Source organism: Protopterus annectens, chromosome 12.part0 (assembly GCF_019279795.1).
Source record: "Protopterus annectens isolate FY-2018-M chromosome 12.part0, PAN1.0, whole genome shotgun sequence".
NCBI lineage: Eukaryota > Metazoa > Chordata > Ceratodontiformes > Protopteridae > Protopterus > Protopterus annectens.
In genome coordinates this window covers 584,146,820-584,166,211 of record NC_056746.1, presented here as the reverse complement: position 1 = coordinate 584,166,211, position 19,392 = coordinate 584,146,820, and positions in this window count along the sequence as shown.

The window sequence follows — 19,392 nt, the reverse complement described above, 5'->3', positions numbered from 1 at the left end:
GGAGAGTAAAGTGAAAAGAGTAGGGAAAAAGATAGGAATAGAAAGTGGAAAATAAAAGAGCAAGTAATGCAGATAACAGGTAGAGAAGTAGTGGGAGGAGAAAAGAAAGACAAAATAGTATGAAGAGTAAAAAGGAGAAGAGAGAGATCGTTTTATTTAGGTAGTAGTATTGAAAAACTAATCAGGTTTATTACAGGAACAAAGCCAGTGATTTTGGAAATGCAGTTTAATATTTTGTTTGAATAGAGGCAATGAAGTTATCTTTGTTATGCTAGTGGGTAACAAATTCCATTTTGTCCCTATAGCATTGGTAAATAGGGAGTCACCAGCATTATTATTTGATTTTATTGAACTTGTCAGAAGTTTACTGGAAGAGCGGAGAGAGTTGAGATTTTTATAGGGGATTATGAGTTGTGAGAGTATGGGGGTATTATTAGGTTGGTATAGTATTTTATGGGCAATACAGAGTTGATGGATTAAAAGATAGTTCTGAAACTCTGGCCAGCCTAGAAGTTTTAAGTTAAGACAGTGATGAGTTTTATAGGGGTTACCAGTAGCAAAGCGGGCAATGTTATTATAGCAGGTTGCCAGTTTGTTAAGGCTGTTTTTTTTGAGGTTGGTGAAGATAGGCGCAGCATATAGAAGAGTAGAAATAAGATGAGAGTGAGCAATCCTTGTTCTAGTAGATGGTGTAAGAAATGGTCTAATTCGATATAAGGATCCTATCTTTCTGTTAACTAGTTTTATGGAGTTGTTAATGTGTAGGTCAAATGAGAGATTATTGTCAATTGTAATACCTAACAATTTAGTTGATGTGTCGGGTAAGATAACAGTGGTGCTGTTGGAAGAGATGGAGAAATGTAAGGGGGAGGTTCTAGATGTGGGAGTAAAGAGAAGAAGTTTGTTTTTTTAGCATTTAGTAAGAGGAAATGACTAGAGAACCAAGTTTCTACTGTACTGAACACTTTTTGGGTGAGAGAGATAAGTTCTGGGGTAGACGGAGCTGAGCAGATGAGTGTAGAGTTGTCAGCGTATTGAATGCAGGTTGCTTGAGGGATTATTGTTTGAAGATCATTAATGAAAAGGGAGAAGAGAAGTGGGCCAAGGATAGAGCCTTGAGGAATGCCAATGGAAACAGGCAAGAGAGAAGAGATGTGGTTATCCCAGAGAGCAGCTTGTTTTCTGTTTGTGAGGTAAGATTTAAACCATTTAATGGCTGGGACATCAAACGAGAAGGATTCAAAAGTATTAAGTAATAAGGGGTGGTTTACCATATCGAATGCTTTGGAGAGGTCAATGAAGAGGGCAGAAGAGAGTAAGTTGTTGTTTCGGTTCTGATTAATAGTATCTACAAAAGAAAGCAGGGCAGTGGTAGTACTGTGATGTGGTCTAAAGCCATGTTGGCAGTTTGCTATTATGTTATGATTAGAGAGATATTGTACAAGTTGAAGGTGGATACACTTTTCCATAATCTTGGCCAAAGGTGAGAGGAGAGCAATGGGCCTATAGTTGGAGTTGTCAGTTGAGTTTCCACCTTTGTGAAGTGGGATAATATGAGAGACCTTCCAAATTTCAGGGATGATTCCTTCTTTAATTGTCCTATTTATGAGAATAGATATAGGATATGCAATAACCTTGGCAGCCTTTGAAGAAAAAAGAGAAGGGAGCTTATCAGCAGAGGGGGTGCATGGTTTTAGTTTGAGAAGAAGTCTGTGAATGTATGATGTAGAGATAGGTTGTAGTGAAAAGTTAAAGGAGGAGTTTGTTAGGTTACTTAGTGGACAGAAGTTGTTGGCATTAAGTTGTTTAGCTAGTGCTTGAATAGTTTCTGTGAAGAAAGAGTTAAAAGCATCTGCAGTCTGTTGTGGGGTATCAGGGTCTGCATTTAGTGGGGAAGGTGTTTTGGAAGTTCTTGGGGAAAGGAGTTTATTGATTGAGGACCAGAATAGTTTAGAATTATTAAGATGGGTTTGTTGTAGTTCAATATAGAATTTCTTTTTGTCAGCTATCACTGCTTTTTTAGTTAGATTTCTATGCTGTCGGAAGAGTAGAAGATCTGTATTATTTCTGTGGGATCTCCAACTAGCCCAGACTTTATTCCTAGTGAGAATAAGCTTTTTGGTTTCATGGGAGAGCCAAGGGGCTGTACGTTCAGGAGCATGTATGTCAAGAATGGATAAAAATATTTTGTTAAAATGTAGTACTGCATTTTCAAGAGGGAGTGTTTTTAAGGGGTTCCAGTTACATGCACTGACTTCAGCTTGAAATAGGTCAGGATTAAAATGTTTGACGGTGCGTATTTTTCTAGTAATGTGGGGATTTGGCCAATCAGTTTTTTCTCTTGTTATAAAAGTTAAAAGTGGTCACTAACATCGTCTGGCAAGGTTCCTACTTTGTAATCAGTTTTACTCTGTTTATAAGTATCCAGTCTAAAATGCTTTCTCTATTAGTATGTTTATCGAGCCTAGTAGTCAAGGTAATGGTTTGGGTGAAACCGTGAAGGTTGATATGAGATGAAGGATTTTCTGCATTAATGCTATTCCAGTCTATGTTCAGGTCGCCTAGTATGATGGTTTCCTGTGGATAAGTAGCTGATATGCAACTAAGATAATCTTCAAGGATTGGTATATTGTTACCAGGAGGCAGGTACATACAGATGATATATATGGATTTTTTGGAATTTAATTGGAGTTTGATAATGATGGCTTCTATCTTGCTATCTTGAGTTGGTAAGGCTGGAAGGGTAGTGATATTCGGATGATTTTTAAAAAGAATAGCAACACCACCACCTTTTCTTTTGGACGGTCGAGTCTTACTATGTTATAGCCTTGGGGAATAATCTCAGTGTCTTTAGTGCTAGGTTTTAGCCAGGTCTCTGAGAGGCAGAGAATATCAAATGAGTGTGTGTGAAGGAGGGCATGTAGGTATGGTACTTTGTTGTTTAAGCTTAGGGTATTAAGATGCCCTATTAAGAAGCTATTATTGGTTTTAGGCATAGACACCGGGGGGAGGGGGGGAGAGAAGGGCCAGGGTTAGGGTGGATATCACCATCTTGAAGGGTAGGATTACTACATTTGATTACAAGGTAGTGCCTTTGTAAGGTTAGTATTTTAGTTTTGTTATAAGGTGTTATGACATAGTTGAGATGTCTAAGTCTGTGGAATTTAGGTAGTTGATAATTGGGGGTAGAAGAAATAAAAGGATAAGAAATAAGTGGAATGATAAACGCTGAGGTGTGTTTGTGTGGATGGAGGGATTGAACATCAAGTGATTTTTCGTAAAACGACAGGAGATAGACTGAGCATAGGGTAGAGAATAGCAGGAATGAGAGTAGATGCTCGCTTGGCAGGTAGGGAGCCATTGTAAGATGAGTATGAGAAGTTAGAGAAGTATGTAGAAAGTATGAGAGGCAAGATGTAGAAAGGGGTGTTCTACTGTAGAGTAGATATATAAATATAATAGGAATAGGCAAAGAGTGGATAGCAACGTGGTAAAGGTTAAAGTGGGATGGTTATGTAAGAGATGTAGAGAGGAGGAGTAGGAAAAGTACAGTGGGAGTGTGTAGTGTAGGTGGGGTGTGTGTGGATGGGAGGAAGTTTGAGCGGGAAGGAGAAAGATTGGACGGGAGGGATAGGGGAGTGGCCAAGAGCACTATAAGCTTAGCACCCCTGGGGGTGGGTGGGAATTGGTGGTAGGGAGGGGAGCGGAGTGAGCCCGCAGTGCGAACGGAGCGGGTAGAAACAACAGGAGGTGGAGAGAGGAGACAATCAGAAATGCAGGTAGGTATGGCAGGAGCAGAAAGTATATGGAAGGAGGGGTAAGGAAGGAGACCAAAGTAGACCAGTGGAATAGGAATAGGTATGCAGGAGTAGGTTAGAAAACAAGCAGTAGGAGGTAAGGAAGAGAGAGGTGAAGGTGGAGCTGAAAAAGTCAGGCAGGGTACTGGAGCAGTACCAGCACTATTAGCAAGGAGATAGGCAGACTGTAAAATAGAATATAGAGCTTAAAGGAGATAGGAAATACAACAATAACTTTAAGGGCTGATCCTAGGCATGAGAAGTAGCGATGAAGAAAGAGAGTGAGAAGAGCGCCACCTAGTGGCTAGGGCAGGTAAAGAGAGGGAAAAAGGGGAAAGCAGAACAAGGACAGGGAAAAGTCACAAGGAAAAGAGAGTAGTGTAGAGGCAGGAGAAGGTGAGAGTAGGGGGGTAGTGGAGGATAAGAGAAGGAGAGGTACTGGCTGCTAGGCACACAAGCACAGGCAACTAATGGACTCTGTAGGTAGACTTGAGCAGAGGCTAATAAATCATCAGTGCAAAGCCCATAACCTACTTTCAGTTCCTTGAATGAGGAGTAATAAGGGAGGCAGACAGTCTTTCAGTTACTGTAGGCAAGGCCAGGAATCGTCCGACACCAGTAGGGCGTGAGGCAGGTCAATATTCAGTAGGGATTGAGCTAAGAAATTTCTAGGGGGAAGGGTAGACGGGTAGGGAGGGAGAAAAAATAACCAATGTTTATTTGGTTGAATTTGTCACTGCTTGTCAGCCTAAACATGCTAATGAAACTCCATCTGTTTGTTACTGTACTGGACATATGTTCCTTTAACATTATTTTGATATTTCCTAACTTACTCTCATACTGAAAAGGCTGTTCTGAGTGAGTCTTTGAAAAAAATTCCAAGTTTTGCAAAGTTCTTGTGTGTTGTGAGCATTTCTTAGTGTTAGTGAACTTATTTCCAAGGATTCCTGATATTTCAGGAATTCTTAATTCTGTTGTAAAGGATTTGTTACTGCACTAGAGCTTAAAACCACTCTAATGGGGGCAGAGAGTTAAATTAATCCCATCCAAAGTGGGAACTACTGGTCGATAGCTTATTCTGTTTTTATCCGAATTATTTGAGGGTTAAACTTTATTAAAGACTTTCACAATGCTCATATAAAACAATTACATTTTGTATGATTGTGCTCATTAAATTAGAACCTCCTTGTGCCTGCCTTGGACACCTATGACTGTAAGACTTGGATTGCTTCTAAAAACATGTGGCCTACAAAGCTAATTTAAGTTTTTTTGGCACTTGCTGTAGCTGTCTCAGTTATATTTACCACTTCTATGCTACATTTATTTGTTTGGTAGAATTTCTCACTTTTTTGATTATGCACTTGTCAAAGAAGCTCCATCTATTTGTTACTTTACTGCTCCTAGCCTGTTTTAATGATATTCTGATATTTCCAAACCTCCTCTAACACAGCTAAACCTCTTCACGGTACATCTGATAAAATATTTCTAAGTTTTGTAAAGGTTTTGTGTGTTGTGAACATTTCTCAGTGTTAGTGAATTTATTTCCAAGGACTTCTGGTATAGCAGTAATTCTTACTTCTATTGTTAAGTATTTGCTACTGCTCTTGAGCTCAAAGCCAGCTTGTTTTCTATTTGAAGGATTCTTTTGCACTCTGGTGGAATCAGACAGCTAAATTCAACCCATCCAAAGTGGCAACTACTGGTTGATACCTTATTGTATTTTCATATCATTGACCTGATGGTTTATCTTATAAAAGCCTTTTGTCCTGCTCATATAAACAATTACATATTTCCGTGAGTGTAATAATTTCTTCAGTGCTTCCATGTGCCTGTGTTGGACATCTATGACTGCAAGACTAGGATTGCTTCAAAAATCATCTGGACTACAAATCTGATATAAGTATATTTTTTGCAATTCCTCTGTTTCAGTGATATTTAACACTTCTGTGCTGTGTTTATTTGGTTGAATCTTTCACTGTTTTTCAGACTGCACTTTATTTATTTAATTTTTTTTACAGGGAAAGTCCAACTAGACACAGGTCCTTTTTCCGTGGAGGCTTGGGGAGAAAATCTCCAGCAATAAAAGACACACATTATAAAATTTAACAGATTAAAAGTCATTACAGAAATTACAAATTAAAAGCCATAATAACCAAAACAGATAAAACATTAGCAATTTTAAAAAAAGAATAAATCAAAGGCTTTCCAGTATTGTACAAATTCAAGACTAGAATATAGTTGAGTTAATGCAACATTTTTGAGGAAACCTTAATATAACTTGAGGTACTTCAGTATATATATCTATATATATATATATATATATATATATATATATAGAGAGAGAGAGAGAGACGAAGGAACGTTAGGTTAGAAATATGATTCGTATATGAAGAATGTTAGTAAGAAGTGTAGAAGCCAGAAAACTCAGGGGGGTGTATGAATATACAGTATATAGAGTTCACCAGGTGGGGAGCAAGAACAAAGCCAATTGTTTTCTAAGTGACTTGATAGGAGTTTTTTTAAATTGTACTATAGAGCTGGTTGAGGAGATGTAGGTGGGTAGTTGCACTTGTTAAAGAAACTCAATCTGATTGTAATGCTACTGATCTTAGGTTGTTTTAACAATATTTTGACATGTCTTAAACTCCTGTGATACGAAAAAAGCAATTCTTGGGGAGGCTATCAAAATATTTTTAGGTTTGCAAAGTTTTTTTGTGTTATGAACATTTCTCAGGGTTAGGGAACTTATTTCTAATCATTCCTGATATTGCAGGAATTCTTACTTGTATTGTAAACATTTGTTACTGCACTTTAGCTCAAATACAGTTTGTTTTACACTGGAAGGGTTCTTTTGAACTATTGTGGCAGCAGAGATCAATATTCAACCCATGCAATTGGGGACTACTGGTTGATGCCTTATTGTGGTTTCATCTGATTGGCCTGTGGTTTACCTTATAAAAGCCTTTTGTCCTGCTCCTACAAGACAGTTACATTTTGTGTGATTGTGCTCATTTATTCAGAGCTATCATGTGCCTGCCTTGGACACCTGTGAGTGTAAGACTTGAATTGCTTCTAAAATCATCTGGCCTACAAAGCTGATATAAGTATATTTTTTGCACTTGTTCTGTTTCTGTGATATTTAACACCTCTGTCCTGCTTTTATTTATAGGCATTTGTCACTGTTTTTCAGCCTGCACTTGTTAAAGAAACTCTACTGATCTTAGATTGTTTTAATAATATTCTGATATTTCCTAACCTCCTCTGATACTGCAAAAGCCATTCTGAGCACGTCTGCCAAAATATTTCTAAAGTTTGCAAAATTTTTCTGTTTTTTGAACATTTCTCAGTGTTAGTGAACTTTTTTCCAAGGATTCCTGATATTGCAGGAATTCCTACTTCTGTTGTAAAGTATTTGTTACTGCACTTGAGCTCAAAGTCAGTTTGTTTTACATTGTAGGAGTTACTTTGCACTCTGGTGTGTCAGAGAGCTAAATTCAACCCATCCAGTGTGGAAGTACTGGTCGATAGCTTATTGTGTTTTTATCTGATTGATCTGAGGGTTTAACTTTATTAAAGATTTCATCCTGCTCATATAAAGAAAATACATTTTTGTGTGATTGTGCTCATTTATTCAGTTCTTCCTCAAACCTGCCTTGGACACCTGTGAGTGCAAGACTTGTATTGCTTTTAAAAACATATTTCTACAAAGCTCTTATAATTATATTTTTTGTACTTGCTCTAGCAGCCTCAGTGATATTTAACACTTCTGTGCTGCATTTATTTATTTGGTTGAATTTATCACTATTTGTCAGCCTGAACTTGTTAAAGGAGCTCCGTTTATTTTTTATGTTACTGCTCTTAGGTTGTTTTAATGATATTCTGATATTTCCAAACATCCTCTGATACAGCAAAAGCTCGTTTGTGCGAGTCTGCCAAAATATTTCTAAGTTTTGCACTGTGTTTTCTGTTGTGAAAATTTCTCAGTGTTAGTGAATGTTAGTGAACATATTTCCAAGGACTCCTGATATTGCAGGAATTCTTACTTCAGTTGTAAAGCATTCTTACTGCACTGGAGCTCAAAGCCAATTTGTTTTCTATTGGAAGGATTTTTTGCACTCTGGTGGGAGTAGAGAGCTAAATTCAACCTTTGCAAAGTGGCAATTGCTGGTCGATAGCTTTTATGTCTTTTTATCTTATTGGCACAAGAGTTTAACTTTGTAAAAGTCTTTCACCCTGCTCATATAAAAAAATTGCATTTTTGAGTGATTGCGCCTAATATTCATAGCTTCCATGTACCTGATTTGGACATTTGTGACTGCAAGACTTGGATTACTTCTAAAATCATCAGGCCTCTAAAGCTGATATATGTATATTTTTTGCACTTGCTGTAACCTGTTTCAGAGATATATAACACATTTGTGCTGCATTTATTTATTTGTTTGAATTTATCACTGTCTTTTGGCCTGTGCTTGTTAAAGAAGCTCCATCTGTTTGTTACTCTACTGCTCTTAGGTTGTTTTAAATACTTTCTGATATTTGGTAACCCCTTCTAATGCTGCAAATGCTGTTCTAAATGAGTCGGCTAAAATATTTCAAAAGTTTTGCTAAGTGTTTGCGTCTTGTGAACATTTCTCATGGAGAGTAAATTGAGTTCCAAGGATTCCTGGTATTGCAGGAATTCTTAGTTCTGTTGTAAAGCATTTGTTATTGCACTTGAGGTCAAAGCCATACATTGGATTGCTTTACATTGGAAGAGGTCTTTTGCATTCTGGTGGGAGTAGAGAGGTAAATTCAACCCATCCAGTGTTGGAACTACTGGTCAATGGCTTACTGTGTTATCTAACTGGGCTGGGATTCAACTTTAAAAAACCCTTTCATCTTGCTCGTATAAATGAATTATATTTTTTTATGTGATTGTTCTAATTTATTCAGAGATACCATGTGGGCCCCTTGTATGCCTGTGACTGCTAGACTTGGATTGCTTTTAAAATCATCTGGTATACAAAGCTAATGTAAGTATATGGTTTTGCACTTGCTTCATTTCAGTTCTGTGCCGTATTTACTTATTTGGTTGAATTTGTCACAGTTTTTCAGCCTGCACATGTTAATGAAACTTCATCTGGTTGTTACTGTACTGGTCATACTTTTAACATTATTCTGATATTTCCTAACTTACTCTGATACTGAAAAAGCTGTTCAGACTGAGCCTTCCAAAATATTTCTAAGTTTTGCAAAGATCTTGTGTGTTGTGAGCATTTCTCAGTGTTATTGAACTTATTTCCAAGGATTCCTGATATTGCAGGAATTCTTACTTCTGTTGTAAAGCATTTGTTACTGTACTTGAGCTTAAAACCAGTTTGTTTTTTATTGGAGGGATTTCTTTACACTCTGATGGGGGCAGAGAGTTAAATTAAACCCATCTAAAGTGGGAACTACTGGTTGATAGCTTATTCTGTTTTTATCCTATTGGTCTGAGGGTTAAACTTTATAATACTCAAATCAGCACAATCACAGAAAAATGTAATTCTTTTACATAAAAGAATTACATTTTTCTGTGATTGTGCTGATTTAATTAAAACCTCCTTGTACCTTCCTTGGACACCTGTGACTGAAAGACTTGAATTGCTTCTAAAAACGTGTGGCATATAAAGCTGTTATAAGTTTTTTTGCACTTACTTTAGCTCTCAGTTGTAATTAACACTTCTGAGCTGCATTCATTTATTTAATAGAATTTTTCACTTTTTTCATCCTGTACTTGTCAAAAAAGCTCCATCTGCTTGTTACTTTACTGCTACTAGGTTGTTTTAATGATATTCTGATATTTCCAAACCTCTTCTAAGACTGATTAACCTCTTCTCGGTATGTCTGGTAAAATATTTCTAAGTTTTGCAAAGGTTTTGTGTGTTGTGTACATTTCTCAGTGTTCGTGAATTTATTTTCAAGGACTTCTGGTATTGCAGGAATTCTTACTTCTGCTGTTAAGCATTTGTTACTGCTCTTGAGCTGACAACCAGCGTGTTTTCTATTACAAGGGTTCTTTTGCACTCTGGTGGAATCAGACAGCTAAATTCAACCCATCCGAAGTAGCAACTGCTGGTTGATTCATTATTGTGTTTGCATCTCATTGACCTGACGGTTTATCTCATTAAAGCATTTTGTCCTGCTCATATAAAACAATTACATTTTTTCTGTGATTGTGATCACTTATTCAGAGCTTCCATATGCCTGCCTTGGACACCTGTGACTGCAAGACTAGGATTGCTTCTAAAATCATCTGGGCTACAAAGGTAATATAAGTATATTTTCTGCACTTCCTCTAACTGTTTCAATGATATTTAATACTTCTGTGCTGCATTTATTTATTTGGTTGAATGTATCACTGTTTTTTGGACTGCTTTATTTATTTATTTATTTATTTAGCATTTGTTTACAGGGAAAGTCTGACTGGACACAGGTCCTTTTTCCATGGAGGTCCGAGGGAAAAGCTCCAGCAACAAAAGACACACATTATAAATTTTAACAGATGACACACCATTATAGAAATTACAAATTAAAAGCCATAATAACCAAAAGAGATAAAAAATAGCAAATTTAACAAAAGAATACATCAAAGGCTTTCAGTATTGTACAAATACAAGACTAGCATATACTTGGGTTAATACAACATTTTTGAGGAAGCCTTAATATAACTTGAGTTACTTGAGTATATATATATATATATATATATATATATATATATATATATATATATATGTGTATATATATATATATATATATATATATATATATATATATATATATATATTTGTAGAAGGAGGAAGGCAAGTTAGATTAGAAATACGATTAGTATATGAAGTATGTTAATAAAAAGTGCAAAGCCAGATAACTGAGAGGGTGTGTATGAATATGCAGTATATAGAGTTCATCAGGTAGGTAGCAAGAACAAAGCCAAGTGTTTTCTAAGTTCATAGCTAGGAGTTTTTTAAATTGTACTCTGGAGCTGGTTGAGGAGATGTAGGTGGGTAGTTGCACTTGTTAAAGACACTCAATCTGATTGTAACGCCACTGTTCGTAGGTTGTTTTAACAATACTTTGATATGTCATATCCTCCTCTGATACTGAAAAAGCCATCCTGGGTGAGTCTGGCAAAATATTTCTAGATTTGCAAACTTTTTATGTGTTGTGAACATTTGTCAGGGTTAGTAAACATATTTCCAATGATTCCTGATATTGCAGGAATTTTTACTTGTATTGTAAACATTTGTTACTGCACCTGAGCTCAAATCCAGTTTGTTTTACACTGGAAGGGTTCTTTTAAGCTATTGTGACAGCAGATAGCAAAATTCAACCCATGCAATTGGGGAGTACTGGTTGATGCCTTATTGTGTTTTTATCTGATTGGCCTGAGGATTTAACTTATAAAACCCTTTTGTCCTGCTCGTATGAAACAGTTTCATTTTTGTGTGATTATGGTCATTTGTTCAGAGCTACCATGTGCCTGCCTTGGACACCTGTGACTGTAAGACTTGAATTGCTTCTAAAATCATCTGGCCTACAAAGCTGAAATTCTGCAGGAATTTCTACTTCTGTTGTAAAGCATGTGTTACTGCACTTGAGCTCAGAGCCAGCTTGTTTTATATTGTAGGGGTTCCTTTACACTTTGGTGGGTCAGAGAGCTAAATTCAACCCATCCATGGTGGGAATTCCTGGCCGATAGCTTATGCTGTTTTACCTGATTGTTCTGAGGGTTTAATTTTATTAAAGTCTTTCATCCTGCTCATACAAAATAATTACATTTTTCTGTGATTGGCTCATTTATTCAGTTCTTTCTTGTGCCAGCGTTAGACACATGGGAGTGCAAAACTTGGATTGCTTCTAAAAACATCTACTCTACAAAGCTGATATAAGTATGTTTTTTGCAATTTCTCTAGTTGTCTCAGTGATATTTAATACTTTTGTGCTGCATTTATTTATTTGGTTGAATTTATCACTATTTGTCAGACAGCACTTGTTAAAGAAGCTGCAACTGTTTATTTCTTTACTGCTCTAAGGTCGTTTTAATGATATTATGATATTTCCAAACATCCTGTGATACTGCAAAAGCTCTTTTGGGTGAGTCTGCACTGTGTTTTGTGTTGTGAAAATTTCTCAGTGTTAGTGAACTTATTAACAAGGACTCCTGATGTTGCAGGAATTCTTACTTCTGTTGAAAAGCATTCTTACTGCACTTGAGCTCAAAGCCAGTTTGTTTTCTGTTGGAAGGTTTTTTACTACTCTGGTGTGACTAGGGAGCTAAATTCAGCCTGTTCAAAGTGGCACCTACTGGTTAATAGTTTATTGTCTTTTTATCTTCTTGATTTGAGCGTGTAACTTTGTAAAAGTCTTTCATCCTGTCCGTATAAAAAGAAATCGCATTTTTGTGTGATTGTGCTCTATATTCATAGCTTTCATGTACTTGGCTTGGACACCTGTCACTACAAGACTTGGATTGTTTCTAACATCATCTGGCCTATAAAGCTGATATAAGTACATTTATTTGCAATTGCTGTTAAGTTTCAGTGATATTTAATACTTCTGTGCTACATTTATTTATTTGCTTGAATTTATCACTGTCTTTCAGTCTGTGTTTGTTAAAGAAGATCCATCTATTTATTACTGTACTGCTGTTATGTTGTTTTAAATATTTTCTATTTGGTAACCTCTTCTGATGCTACAAAAGCTGCTCTGCGTGAGTCTGCCAAAATATTTTAAAGTTTTGCTAAGTGTTTGTGTCTTGTGAAAAATTTTCATGTAGAGTAAATTTATTCCCAAGGATTCCTGGTATTGCAGGAATTTTTAGTTTTGTTGTAAAGCATTGTTATTGCACTTGAGGTCAATGTCAGCTTGCTTTACATTGGAAGTGTTCGTTTGCATTCTGGTGGGAGTAGTCAGGTAAATTCAACCCATCCAATGTTGGAACTACTGATCACTAGCTTATTGTGTTGTTATCTGTTTGGGTGGGGATTCAACTTTTTAAAAAAACCCTTTTATCCTCCTCATATAAATAAATTACATTTTTGGTGATTTTTCTCATTTATTCAGAGATACCATGTGCCTCCCTTGTACACCTGAGACTGCTAGACTTGGATTGCTTCTAAAATCATCTGATCTACAATGCTGATGTAAGTATACTGTTTTGCACTTGCTCTATTTCAGTCATATCTAACACTTCTGTGCATTATTTACTTATTTGGTTGAATATGTCACTGCTTTTCAGCCTAAACTTGTTAATGAAAGTCCATCTGTTTGTTACTGTACTGGTCATAGGTTCTTTTAACATTGTTCTGATATTTCCTAATGTACTCTCATACTGAAAAAGCTGTTCTGAGTGAATCTTCCAAAACATTTCTAAGTTTTGCCACTTCTTGTGTGCTGTGAGCATTCCTTAGTGTTAGTGAACTTACTTCCAAGGATTCCTGATAATGCAGGAATTCTTACTTCTGTTGTAAAGAAATTTTTACTGCACGTGAGCTTCAAACCAGTTTATTTTTTATTGGAGGGATTTCTTTGCACTCTGATGTGGGCAGAGAGTTAAATTAAACCCATCCAAAGTGGGAACTACTGGTCGATAGCTTATTCTGTTTTTATCCGATTGGTCTGATGTTTAAACTTTATTAAAGACTTTCACAATTCTGATATAAAACAATTGCATTTTTGTGTGATTGTGCTCATTTAATTAGAACTTCCTTGTGTCTGCCTTGGACACCTGTGACTGCAAGACTTGGATTGCTTCTAAAAACATGTGGCTTAAAAGGCTAATATAAGTTGTTTTTTTTTTTTTGCACTTGCTTTAGCTGTCTCAGTTATATATAACACGTATGTGCTGCATTCATTTATTTGGTAGAATTTCTCCTTTTTTTCATCCTGTACTTGTCAAAGAAGCTCCATCTGTTTGTAAAGTTGCTGCTCCTAGGCTGTTTAATGATATTCTGATATTTCCAAACCTCCTCTAACACTGCTAAACATCTTCTCGGTATGTCTGATAAAATATTTCTAAGTTTTGCAAAGATTTTGTGTGTTGTGAACATTTCTCAGTGTTAGAAAATTTATTTCCAAGGACTTCTAGTATTGCAGAAATTCTTACTTCTGTTGTTAAGCATTTGTTACTGCTCTTGAGCTCAAAGCCAGCTTGTTTTCTATTGGAAGGGTTCTTTTGCACACTGGTGGAATCAGACAGCTAAATTCAACCCATCCAATGTGGCAACTACTGGTTGATAGCTTATTGTGTTTTTATTTCATTGACCTGATGGTTTATCTTATAAAAGTGTTTTGTCCTGTTCATATAAAACAATTACATTTTTTCAGTGATTGTGATAATTTCTTCAGAGCTTCCATGTGCCTGCCTTGTACAACTGTGACTGCAAGATGAGGACTGCATCGAAAATCATCTGGGCTACAAAGCTGATATAAGTATATTTTTTCGGTTTTCCTTGACAAAAATGAACACGAACATGTCAAATGTTCAGAATAGTGAGAAATAATGTCACAGGATGAAATGTCGGCTATTCTGAATGTCGGCAGTTGACACGTCGAAATCCGATGCCACTCAACCAAATACTGGACCTGCACACCCCCTTGGGACCCATGGTAGCACTTATTCCTGAGTCAAGAGCGGTAGGGAATTCCGGTGCATTTAGGTGCTGGATTTGTTATGCCGGTCAGTTCCATACTAAGTGTTCTTGGGGTTGTACATCACTTTTGTGGGTGTGTCCTTATTAGTTTTCAAAAATTTGTTGTTCACACATAAATCATGCGACTATTTATAGGTAAACCTATTTCTTGCACTTCCTCTAACTGTTTCAGTGATATTTAACACTTTTGTGCTGCATTTATTTATTTGGTTAAATTTATTACTGTTCTATAGACTGCACTTTATTTATTTATTTAACATTTGTTTACAGGGAAAGTCCAACTGGAGACAGGTCCTTTTTCCATGGAGGCCTGGGGAGAAAAGGTCCAGCAAAAAAAGACACACATTATAAAATTTTACAGATTACAAGTCATTATAGAAATTACAAATTAAAAGCCATAAGAACAAAAAAGATAAAACATTAGCAATTTTAACAAAAGAATGAATCAAAGGCATTCCAATATTGTACAAATTCAAGACTAGCATATAGTTGAGTTAATACAACCTTTTTGAGGAAGCCTTAATATAACTTGAGGTACTTGAGTATATATATATATATATATATATATATATATATATATGGAGGAAGACAAGTTAGGTTAGAAATATCATTAGTATATGAAGTATGTAAAGAAGTGTAGAGCCAGAAAACTCAGGGAGTTCACCAGGTAGGTAGCAAGAGCAATGCCAATTGTTTTCTAAGTGAGTAGATAGGAGTTTTTTAAATTATATTATGGAGCTGGTTGAGGAGATGTAGGTGGTTAGCTGTACTTGTTAAAGAAACTCAATCTGATTTTAACTCTACTGCTCTTAGGATTTTTAACAATATTTTGATATGTCATATCCTCTTCTGATACTGAAAAAGCCATTGTGGGTGAGTCTGCCAAACTATTTCTAGGTTTGTAAAGTTTTTGTGTGTTGTGAACATTTCTCAGGGGTAAGGAACTTATTTCCAATGATTCCCAATATTGTGGGAATTCTTACTTGTATTGTAAACATTTGTTACTGCACCTTAGCTCAAATCCAGTTTGTTTTACACTGTAAGGGTTCTTTTGAACTATTGTGGCAGCAAAGAGCAAACTTCAACCCATGCAACTGGGGTCTACTGACTGATGCCTTATTGTGTTTTCATCTGATTGGCCTGTGGTTTACCTTATAAAAGCCTTTTGTCCTGCTCCTACAAAACAGTTACATTTTGTGTGATTGTGCTCATTTGTTCAGAGCTACCATGTGCCTGCCTTGGATACCTGTGAGTGCAAGACTTGAATTGCTTCTAAAATCATCTGGCCTACAAAGCTGATACAAGTATATTTTTTGCACTTACTCTGTTGCTGTGATATTTAACACCTCTGTCCTGCTTTTATTTATTTTTATGCATTTGTCACTGTTTTTCAGCCTGCACTTCTTAACGAAATTCTAGTGATCTTAGATTGTTTTAATAATATTCTGATATTTCCAAACATCTAAGACTGCTAAACTCTTCTCGGTAAGTCTGACAAAATATTTCTAAGTTTTGCAAAGGTTTTGTATGTTGTGAACATTTTTCAGTGTTATTGAATTTATTTCCAAGGACATCTAGTATTGCATGAATTCTTACTTCCTTTGTAAAGTATTTGTTACTGCTCTTGAGCTCAAAGCCAGCTTGTTTTCTATTGGAAGGGTTCTTTTGCACTCTGGTAGAATCAGACAGCTAAATTCAACCCATCCGAAGTGGCAACTACTGGTTGATACCTTATTGTGTTTGCATCTTATTGACTTGATGGTTTATTTTATAAAAGCATGTTCCCCTGCTCATATAAAACAATTACATTTTTTCTGTGATTCTGATCACTTATTCAGAGCTTCCATATGCCTGCCTTAGACACCTGTGACTGCAAGACTAGGATTGCTTCTAAAATCATTTGGGCTACAAAGGTGATATAAGTATATTTTGCACTTCCTCTAACTGTTTCAGTGATATTTAATACTTCTGTGCTGCATTTATTTATTTGGTTGAATTTATCACTGTTTTTCAGACTGCTTTATTTATTTATTTAACTTTGTTTACCAGGAAAGTCCAACTGGTCACAGGTCCTTTTTCCAAGAAGGCCCGGGGGAAAAGCTCCAGCAATAAAAGACACACATTATAAAATTTAACAGATTACATGCCATTATATAAATTACAGATTAAAAGCCATAATAACCAAAAGAGATAAAACATTAGCAATTTTAACAAAAGAATACATCAAAGGCTTTCAGTATTGTACAAATTCAAGTCTAGCATATACTTGAGTTAATACATTTTTGAGGAAGCCTTAATATAACTTGAGGTACTTGAGTATATATATATATATATATATATATATTTATATAAATATAAATAAATTTATAACTATAAATCTAAAAAACCTAACACCACTCTTAAGTATTCAACTGCGGTACCACCTTTAACAGCCCTATAAGAAAAGTGCAGTCCGGGTCTGAACTGTCTGCAAACAGCTACAGTTAACTTTGAACCTAACACCACTCTTGAGTATTCAACTGCGGTACCACCTTTAACATTCCTATAAGAAAAGTGCAGTCCGGGTCTGAACTGTCTGCAAACAGCTACAGTTAACTTTTAGTATGTGTCTAACTGTTTGAGCCAATCTTCATTTTCCCCTGGAGAGCACTGTGCTTTGGCTGTAAGCAGCGCCCCCCCCCCCACCACCACCACACACATCTTCCACTTTCTCTTATTCCCTTCTGTTAGCAAATAGTATCCATAACTGATCAATACTGTGTGTTTGTTTATTTAAACTATACCACAGTAGCCTACTGATACAAGGTTATCCTGGTTTTCCACCTGAGAAATTAAGACAAGACTTACAGTTTCAGAGCAGTCCTTGGTCAATTGTGATTGTTCTTAACACATACTTGTCTTGCTTTGGCTCATTTGCAGCAGTACAAAGAACTGCCTGCTCACACCCTTGTTCTCCCCTCCCCTTCCCTGTTTATTACCTTAAGACAATCCCAGAGTTAATAAATAGTACCTGTGGCAGGCACCATTTGTAAAACTACATTCCATTCTGCTACAGGCCCCATGAAGGCTCAGTGTCTCTCCAGTAAGTGTTTTACAACTGTAAATGCCTATTTATGTTGAATTGTATTAGACATTTTACAACTGTATATGTTTATGTTGAATTGTGTTAGACATCTAATATGTTTTATGCTTTATTTTTGATGTTACCATGGCATGCACCAAGTTGTTACTAGTATAATAGTATGTATGGTCTATTTGCATAGCTGCACCTTGTTCACTAATGTTATTTATGTAATAGTGTTGTGTGTAGACAGCTCATACTAGTGTCTAAATTATTTCTATAAGTTTGTGCTGTTACTGGTGGATAGAATCACATTAGAGAACCACGACAGATTGCTGCTCGCTATATTTTTATCTGTGGCTGCATAACTGTCTGTTTTTTGTTTTCTAATGTTCTTCCAATTGGCTCAGTATCTGCATATACTAAGTAGTGGTTCAGGACATTGCATGTGGTAGCTATTTGCTCAGTGTGTTTTTCATAATCTTTATAATATATATTTACCATCTCAAAAGTGCTTACTCCTCTCTGTACTCTTCTTTTCTAGACCTAACACCACTCTTAAGTATTCAACTGTGGTACCACCTTTAACATTCCTATAAGAAAAGTGCAGTCCAGGTCTGAACTGTCTGCAAACAGCTACAGTTAACTTTGAGTATGTGTCTAACTGTTTGAGCCAATCTTCATTTTCCCCTGCAGAGCACTGTGCTTTGGCTGTAAGCAGCCCCCCCCACCACCACCACCACCACACACATCTTCCACTTTCTCTTATTCCCTTCTGTTAGCAAATAGTATCCATAACTGATCAATACTGTGTGTTTGTTTATTTAAACTATACCACAGTAGCCTACTGATACAAGGTTATCCTGGTTTTCCACCTGAGAAATTAAGACAAGACTTACAGTTTCAGAGCAGTCCTTGGTCAATTGTGATTGTTCTTAACACATACTTGTCTTGCTTTGTGATTGTTTCCAGCCCCTCATACAAGAACCTACCACTTCGCTCCCTGCCCTGCCCCCTATTCCCTCCCGCCCCCAGTGGTCCCACCTTAATTGCACTCAAACCCCTCCCATCTTTCCAATAGCCAACCACAGCGCTAACCCAACACTACCTCCTCCATATTCCCTCTATCACACCTCCTCAACTGACATGTACAAGCATACCTTTCCTTTGCTCACTGCATGCACTCTCCTTGCATATCTTACATCCTACCAAAGCTCCATCATTCCCACACTCAACCACTACCACTGTAGTACTACTCACACCACCACCCATGTCTCACCCATACTCAGCTTCCCTCCCACCAACTCAAGAACCATCCCTATGCACCCCCCACATATTCTATCAACTACATTACTCAAACATAAAGCATCCCTACAACTTAACATAGTAACCCTCCCACCATACCTATTACCCACAGAGCACAATCATAAAATTTCCCTTATAAACAAACACATTCAAAAACTGAGAAAACTAATAATCTCATGCATATAAAAACTAGCCCTAAGTGGAGACATCCACCCCAACCCTGGCCCTACCATCTCCAACCCCAATCCTCATAATCAGACTAGAAATCACAACTTCTCCCATATTACAGCCAATAGAAAGCCAAGTGACTTCCTTCTACTAAGCCTAAATATTAGAAGTATATCCAACAAAGTCCATGATCTCCATGCCATCATAGACTTATACTCCCCAGATATAGTCATCCTGACAGAAACCTGGCAAAAACCTCACATTACCAGTGAGCAAATACTCCCTACAGGTTACGGCATACTAAGAGTAGACCGGCTAAACAAAAAAGGAGGTGGTGTAGCTATAATATTTAAACAACATCTAAACATCCAGATCTTAAAATCATCAGCTC